The 8,768-nt window shown below is 32.3% G+C and overlaps 1 protein-coding gene across 2 annotated transcripts in view; it reads right to left on the bottom strand.

Moving 5' to 3' along the window:
- Positions 1-5,381: 5,381 nt before the first annotated feature.
- The window catches only part of LOC111716148 (uncharacterized), a 13,379-nt gene continuing 9,992 nt past the window's right edge, over positions 5,382-8,768 (bottom strand). The window contains exons 9-11 of one of the 2 annotated variants that reach the window (XM_023491575.1): positions 7,303-7,370; positions 5,884-6,734; positions 5,382-5,702 (exon numbers count right to left, since the gene is read on the bottom strand). The gene's annotated coding sequence lies outside the window, so the exon portion shown is untranslated. Of the gene's footprint in view, positions 5,703-5,883; positions 6,735-6,789; positions 6,877-7,302; positions 7,371-8,768 lie in introns of those variants that run through there. The other variant, XM_023491576.1, reaches the window with a different exon arrangement.

Raw genomic sequence — 8,768 nt, 5'->3', positions numbered from 1 at the left:
ACATATGGAGGGGTGCTTGAAGAAAGGGATGGGGAGAGGAATGCTCAAATATTTTAATGGTTTTTGCTCATATTACATATATTTGGTGAAATTTGATATTTTTTTCCAAAAACAGAGGGTCGGAGAAAGTCGGCCCGGCGCCTAAGACTAGGTTCCCGACTCTAAGATTCTACTCGGGTAGAAGATGGACGCAAAGCGCCCTAAAAGCTATAGTTTCTATACAAAACTGTATATATATGAATTTTCGTATGTTTTTATATGAATTTCTCGAGACAGAAACATCAGCTATAATATTCATGGGTCGCGATCAAAGCTAAAGTGATTAGCTTTCAGTCTATGCCCCCTGTAATTTTTCCTTTACAGTCCCTTTAAGAAGGAAAAATGAATATTTGAAGGATTATGACATGTCAAAGGCGGAAAAAACCATAAAGACCCCAAAAATGGTTCAAAACATATTATCAAGGGTTCAAGAAGTATGTTTGCCAGTCAGTTTGATATGTACCTTTACATTGTAAACAAAGTTGTAAACCAAGATTAAAAAATGACAAAAACCTGGGCGAAATTTGTACAAAAGTCTCTGACATAGGATTACAGCTAAGGGGATCGAGATACATAATCAATGTCATCCCTGCAGGGTTGACATTGATTATGTATCTCGTATGTAAATCAAAACCAGAACACTCCTCAAAAGTCCTGCATATATTATACACTTGATTTTTCGTTTCTTTTGATCGTTCTTAAAGGGTCTTAGCAGACTTTGTTGGATCAAGTTTGGAACCATTGCGACAAACGGAGCTGATATACTTCGGGAGAACGTTCCTTACAATTACTACAAAGATCTGATTGACATCAACTGATCTGAATAGTAATCCAGTATAAATATATAGTGAACTTTCAAAAACAAATCAGGGTTGAAACAGCTACTTCAAGTACGTTCCTAATTTTTTTGGGGGGGAAACTTGATCACACCTTGTATACATAAAAATCAACTCATCACTGTCAACAAAAACTTTGCACGCTTTTAAAAATCAAACATGAGTAATTTCTAAAATGTTAAGTTTTATGTGTGTTTTACTGCATAGAATTCAAATATATTATTTTGTTCCCTACAGGGTGTCCCAAAAAAACATGGGAATTCAGTGACGAATTCGATATCGTCTTTGTTATGAATTAGCACTGTAATACCTAATTTCAAAAGCCATAATATTATTATGTCTGCTAGAGTTTATTTGATGAAAATGGTAAAAGACTGCAAAGATGTGTCTATAATGTCTCCGCAAGATGAACAGTGAATACGGACAAGTTTACATTGTTTGTATACTGTAATTTTCTTGTTTTATTAAGTACAACCGGTTGCAGTCAAAACATAAACAAACAAAATGTAAACATAGCTGACGAAACTCTTACAGATTACAGCTTTCTCAGTAGGTATCACTATACTAAATCAAAGAATTATTTGAAAAGACGATATCGAATTCGTCACTGAATTCCCATGTTTTTTGGGACACTCTGTACAAGGACGTGCACAAAAGTCGTCTTCTATGAGAATTTCTATCAAAATAATGTATACTTTTTAGTTTGGAGCAGTAGAGGGTTTGGGACAAGTCCTATGATCAGTTGGCAATCGAGTTTAATATAAGATAAAATACGATTTGAATACCGAGCTGAAAACTTTAGAATGGATATCCTTAATCCCGATCTGTTAATTAATCTGGAGATTAATAACATGGAGAACTTAAGCATTATTTAATCTCGAGATTAAGAAAAAGAGTATATCAAGCATTAATCCCGATATCCACCATTCAAAAGTTCCCAGCTCAGGAAACTTTAAATGCAGATTTTGAGTCGAGAATTTTTTAGCAATTTTCAGAGCGAATTCCACAGTTAAAGAAGAAAATCCTTTGGAAATATATGTATACTATATTTCTTGCAAAGTCAATTGTATAATGTTATTTGTTCTATTTTATATTGATTTCTGGAACATGTTGGAAAACAAGTTGGCAGCCTTCCATGACAAAATGATGTACCCAGAAAACATTTTTAATGACTTTTTGTGCCGTGCGATGGCGAAGTTGTCGGGTAAATAATTCTGGACTTTATAAATGTTCGCAATCGGTTTGTCGGAGACTGTAAATGTTTGCATGGTAAAGTAAGTCTTATTTACTGTAGCAATTGTTCAAAAAACTATTCATTTCTTCATTCGAGCTATAGAATTATTTGATATTTCTCAATGGTGATACAGGGTGTCCCACGAAACATGAATTAATTGAAGGTCGTCTTTTATCTTTAAAATAATTTGAGGCAATCCTAAACCTTATTTTAGAAGTAAAATTATAGAGTTAATAATATCAAAAAATATCCCTAGTCTTGGAATTTCCAAAATGGGGTCTGCCTTTTTGTGCTCTCAATATTACCGGAGATATGAAGAATTTTGTTAAGATTTTGCCAATTTTGGTTTTATTTAATCAATTTGGTAAAAAAATATTGCTTATAAATTATCTTTTATTTTACGCATAACATGCATATTGAATAAATTTAATTGTATGTTTCACTTAAAAGAAAAGATTGTATATGCTAATTCACTTTTCCTTTTATAAGTCCTATAAGATAACACAATTAATGGCCGTTAGGGTTTTAAAAACCATTCATATAAAATTCATATATGTTTTTTAAAGAAAATTACAAAACATTTTAGATGAATTTTAATTATCATGTAATTGTAAATTGTAAGTAATTGTAAAGTAATGTACATATTAGCATATGTTTTTTCTTTTTGTTGCACCTTTTGTGTAATATATGTATTTGTGTGCAGTCATTGAAAATAGTTTTTTTGCTTTATTTGATTATAATAGTTTTCATTTTTAATCACGACGCAAAAATGGTGTTAAATGTTGAGTTGTTGAGTGAAATTATTAAATTAATTTTAAAAAAGTTAAAGTATGCTATAATATTTATTATTTTTACAGAAATCTGTAACAATCTTCAATGCATTAACTTAAGTTTTTGGAATGTTCAAAATCTAATCGTCGTTTCAATTTTTCAATAAAGAAAAAATACTGCGATCTCTGAAAAGTTTAAAATTAGACAAAAAAGTTCATTCTTGTAAGCCAAGCTTTAGAAGTATATTTGTAATTGACGAATGATTTACTAATGATTATGTTATTTGTTGTACTTTGATTTATAAATGTTAATGCCAAAGTCAGCCGCTAGATGACTCTGACAGTTCATATTTTTTAATGACAATAATTTCATGATTATATCAGTCAAATTTCAATACTATCAAAATATTGCAATGAAAACGGATCGTAACCAACTAGAAGCAAACTTACTTGCAAATTTCAATATTGAAAACAAAATCTCTCTGAAGAAAACTAACATAAAAGAAGAAATCAATGTCAGTAAATTCAAGCATTTTGCTCAAATAGAAATTCAAGCAATTAGTCTTTGTCCGGGTGAACCTCAGTGGTCTGGGGTGCAGGCTTCAAACCTGTAGGCGTCGTGAGGCGCAGTGGTTCGATTCCACCTCCTGGGCGAAGTTTTTGTTGTCCTTAGGAGCGTAATCAGTAATATGTTCAGGGCCTGAACCCCCTGAAACCATAAATCTTGGTGATCAACGGGGGTAGTGCTGACTGCTGAGCCCCCAAAGCACTTCCATTCTGACTCATATCTTTCTCAACCAACGTTTTCTTCTCAAAATATCGTCAAAAGTCCGTTTCTATCCTTATGATATTCCAAGTATACAAAAATGTACAGGGTGTCCCAAAAAACATGGGAATTCAGTGACGAATTCGATATCGTCTTTGTTATGAATTAGCATTGTAATACCTAATTTCAAAAGCCATAATATTATTATGTCTGCTAGAGTTTATTTAATGAAAAGGGTAAAAGACTGAAAAGATGTGTCTCCGCAAGATGAACAGTGAATATGGACAAGTTTACCTGTTTGTATACTGTAATTTTCTTGTTTTACTAAGTACAACCGGTTGCAGTCAAAACATAAACAAACAAAATGTAAACATAGTAGACGAAACTCTTACAGATTACAGCTTTCTCAGTAGGTATCACTATACTAAATCAAAGAATTATTCATAAAGACGATATCGAATTCGTCACTGAATTCCCATGTTTTTTGGGACACCCTGTAGATACACATAACGAACACAATTTCTCTATTTAATACTTACATTTTTCGCTCCGTTTTGAGACTTGGGTGTACTACGCGAAAAATTACGATTCCAAGTTCCGAGCAAGAAAAAGCCAACACAGGACCTTGAGATTTGAACAAAAATAGAAATGTTATATACATAAATACGAACAACCAACTTTACAAAGATTATTGTTATAAAATGTCGAATCCGTCCTGAAATAGCTAATATTCCTCCATAATGAAGGGACAGTAAGCGTAATTTCGAGTAACCTTTCTTGCAAAGATGCCCATTTTCCAAAGAGTATATGTTTTCCTGTAGTTTAGGTCAAATTGAATCTAAAGAGGTTTCCTTTGTTATTCCCTGAATCTGTGTTCCTTTCTTTGCAAAATCATTAAAAATATTAAAAAATATTTCAAAGGCAGACATCTTTATTTTAACTTGGTAGTCATATTTAATGAAGTATATGTCGTATTTATGGTCTCACGATTCATGTCGCTCAGCAGCTATGTAATTCATTATCAATGTTTACATCAGTTACGTAAAACAACTGGTCCATATATTCGTTCATTTTTCTTAAAATATTTCCCATATAAATCAATTTACTCGTATTTTTCTGTCTGTCAAATAAATCATTTCTGCAGATGTTTCATAATAATGGTTTTAATTTTAATAAAAAAAATTCGACTGGAAACCCTCGATCTCGATTCATTCAGAAGGGAAAAAGTTAGAAAAATGTATTTATACAAGTGTGAAGTGCTTAAAAGTATGTTTTTCCTTAACTCTGCTCAATTAAAAACAAATTAATTTGTAAACTTCTTTGAAATTGGATAATAATGAAGCCGGTTTTAACGAACGATATACTTATATATGCACNATGTGGATTTGAATTTCTAGGAATCCTTAGAATTTTAAGAATCCTTTTATGTTTCTTGAAAATGATTCTAGAAAAACATTTATCTTAGGATAAGTTTTATTTTGATTTTGCTTTCTCCATGAAAAACTTAATTAAATTTTCCCTCCAATTCTTAATGACATCATGTTGTACAGTTAAATAAAACGTTGTCTTTAATAAAGTTACGGCACCTCTTCGAAGTTATCATTTGCTTGCAAATTACGTCTCATAACTCCCACTTGAGTTCCGGAATTCATTTGAACTCATGTTTGTAAAATCTGTACATTCAGAAAAATTAAAAAAAACTACATAAAATGGTGTAATATTAAATATAATAAATATTATTGGTTAAATCAAATTTATTTACGGGGCCGAATATTAGCTGTTCACAAATTAATTTTCCCGCTAATTTTCAAATTCTGAGATCAGATAGTTTTTCAAGTTTTTCCTCTTTAAAGTAATCGAAATTATGCAAATTTGTTTAGGTGACCTTAATAGCTTGTGATTGTTAGCACATTTGAAAACTAACGGGTTTAACATGATATGAACATAAATTTATTAAATTGTTTTGAAGCAAAAATAAATAGAGAGAACAATTTCGAATTTTCCATAAAAAGTTTCATAACTTAAAAATTGCCGGGTAATGGTGGTTTAAACTATAACTGTAAATAAATTACAACAAACAGGTATAAATGATTAAAATATAAATTCTTAAAACATACTTTACATATTTATTTATATATCAAAATACTTGTGAAAATTTAAAAATTCCTTTAACTGGTAATCCTATTCAAAATTTACAATTTAATCATTTATATAAATAACAAGTATGACGATCCAGACCTTAGAACGTTATTATCCAAATACCGAAAGCCTAAACATTCGCGCGATTTTCGTAGTTTCGAAATATTTTCAAAATTTTGTCGTTTGCCTAGAACGGATATAAGGTCGGAGACATGTTCAACCACTGATCGTTGGTTGGATCCGTTTATCTTTGATCCTGGTTCAGCCCTGCGCTCATCCAACCCGTCCCGGACACTGTCGTCTTTATCAATGAGCACCTTGATGAGCTTAAGCATGAGATCAGTTGGTTCATCCTGTAGACCAAAAGATGGAGGGGCGGGGGGGGGGGGCTTCAAATAACAATTAATAGAATTTTTCCAGATTAAAGTATAAGATGGCTGATATTGTTAAATCATGTTTGAATCCCCTCTGGTCTGTTGGATGCTTAAACATCTAGGATTGGATTGAACGACGGAGCAGGGATCTGAACAGGATCATATTTTAACATTTGAGGCACTTGGTCCACTGTGTGGCGGACACCACGCTAACCCGACCATCCGCCTTAAATAAGTCCGGGGTCAGGCGAATATCACATTTAAATTTTCCCCACAGAAGTGGCGGGGCGGGAAGTTTACAAAACTGACATGACGGGAAGTTTCCCCCATTGACATGGCGGGAGTCTTCCCATGAAGATGTGAGGGGGAATAGTAGAATCCCGTATCTTCATCTAATGGGGGAAACTGAGTGAGTTTTCTGTCTCATTTCCTTGAGTTTCGGAGGTCCAGTTGATTTAAGCTCGATTTATTACTTCAGGTCGGGACCAGAGGGTCGTCAAAAACCGACCAATTTTTTTTTTTCAAATTTGAAATCTAATTCAGCAATAACAGACACCAGTTCTCCTCTGTTGGAAGCTGAAATAAAAATAAAATAGAAAATAAATTAAAAACAAATCAAATACAGAATTACCTACAAAGGATGGGACTTCAGAGACGACTGTGCGGAATATATACTGTCCTCATATTCCCAGTGACTATGAACTTCTTTCTTTATTTGCTAAAACATTTAATAAGCAAAGAAAACACACAAGGCAAAAGACTTAATTAAAACTTGGGTTTAAATATTTTTAGAGTTTTAAGTCGTCTTTACAGTCTCATCCTTCGTGGGTAACTAGTAAATGCCATGTTTGTTACAATCAGTGCTTCGTATTTATTTTATTTAGATAAGGGTCCATCTTTATTTTTTAAAAAAGCAAGTTTAAGCATATTTTTTACGTAACAAATATGAAATAGCTTTTTTCTTTTCCCTCAATTATTTCTTCAAAACTCAAAACCATTGAAATTCAAAAATCAAAAGGTTTAAGTTTTAGTATTAATCTAGTTAATTAGTCATTAAGCCCCTTTGCTCCAAAACAATTGCAGATTCAAGGATCCATAATCCAGATGCAATAAAAACTAATCTAATCTTAATTATTTGACCAACCTGTACTTCAGAACTCAAGTCGAAAGAGAAAACTCATTCCGCAACAACTGTCAGTGGATTCACCAGTCCTAGAAAAGCAGACGTTCAATATTGGCGATCCCAGCTTTGCCCAGAATTTTTTCTATAAAGTCAAACTTCTCAACGAAGAATTTAAAAACTAAGCTAACCTAACTTTAGAGTTTCCCTATCAAAACTTGAGGCAAATCGGTCAAGTGGTTCATAAGTTATGATAAGACAGATAAACAGATATTACATGAATGACCCTAGAATGGGTTAACGGATGAATTACTTTATTGCTACTAAATCGGAACTTAAGATTTGGTATTCTCATGAAGAAGCACCAATCCAGATCGTTTATAGTTCAGCGGATTTTTTGATTTCTCTTAAAGTCTAAAAGTCTCAGGATACAAAGGTTTGTTAAAAGATCGATTATTTTCAACTCAGGATTCTCCATAAAAGTGACTTATTGATTTCTTGCTGCAGAAACAAAGGAGGAAATTTTGAGAATTAAACAATTTAAGCCAAAAAATAAGGTTATGGCCCTCTTAAAATAAAAAGCCGTTTTAAATTACAATAGTTCGTTTAATTAGACTAGAGTTGTAAGGTTTAGAGTTACAGAGTTCAAGGAACTGTATTATGCATTAATATGCGTTAATAGGTTAGTTAAAATATTTGCATGTTGTGAATTGCTACAGTAGAGAGGAAAACTACGCAGTAGGCAGTCATATAATTTAGAGAAACATTGTTTTGGATTTTCACTCATATTTTTAAAAGTAGTTGTAAATTTAGTAAATTTATATAAATAATTTTAGTAAAATTTCAAATACGAAAAATTGCAAGTTTTTCTAATTTGAATTTCCAAATTTAACAAAGCAAAAAAATCAATGCAACAAAAGATAAAAACATATTAAAAAAAACATGATTTTCTATAAAATAAAGACATTGAAATATTCTAAAGAATTTCGAATTCCGAGAAAAGTTAAATATCATTAAATTGACATCCAAGGAGTCAAGATTTAATTGACTTAATACGCATGTTATGCTTGTAGTTTTATGAATTATCCACCCCTAGTTTTTACCCTAAAATTGTATTCATGAAAGTTTTATTTGAGGTTGTAATTATGATACAGGTGGTCTTTCGTCAGAAAAAAAGCCAATTTGTTATAATTAGTTGACTTATGATTCATTTAATACTCCCCCCCAAATATAAAACACGTGACCCCCGGTTTGACAGGATATAATAAGATAGGAATAGCAGAGAGAGAGAGAGAGAGAACATTCCAGTATATCTCGGCTTGCATTCACTACAAATATCCACGTGATTAAATCCAGAAGGGGGGGGGGGAGTTTCAGCTGTTCTACAATTCAGCTGATAAGAAGTACAGCCGCTCTATTTCAAGAGGGTTGGAAAGAAATTTCAGCTGTTAGCTTTGCAAACTAGCAAATTGAAATGTAATGAAGGGAGG

The sequence above is a fragment of the Eurytemora carolleeae genome, unplaced genomic scaffold (genome assembly GCF_000591075.1).
Source record: "Eurytemora carolleeae unplaced genomic scaffold, Eaff_2.0 scaffold1975, whole genome shotgun sequence".
Lineage (NCBI taxonomy): Eukaryota > Metazoa > Arthropoda > Copepoda > Calanoida > Temoridae > Eurytemora > Eurytemora carolleeae.
Note: the sequence above shows the minus strand (reverse complement) of the source record. Positions and strands in the feature narration are given on the sequence as shown.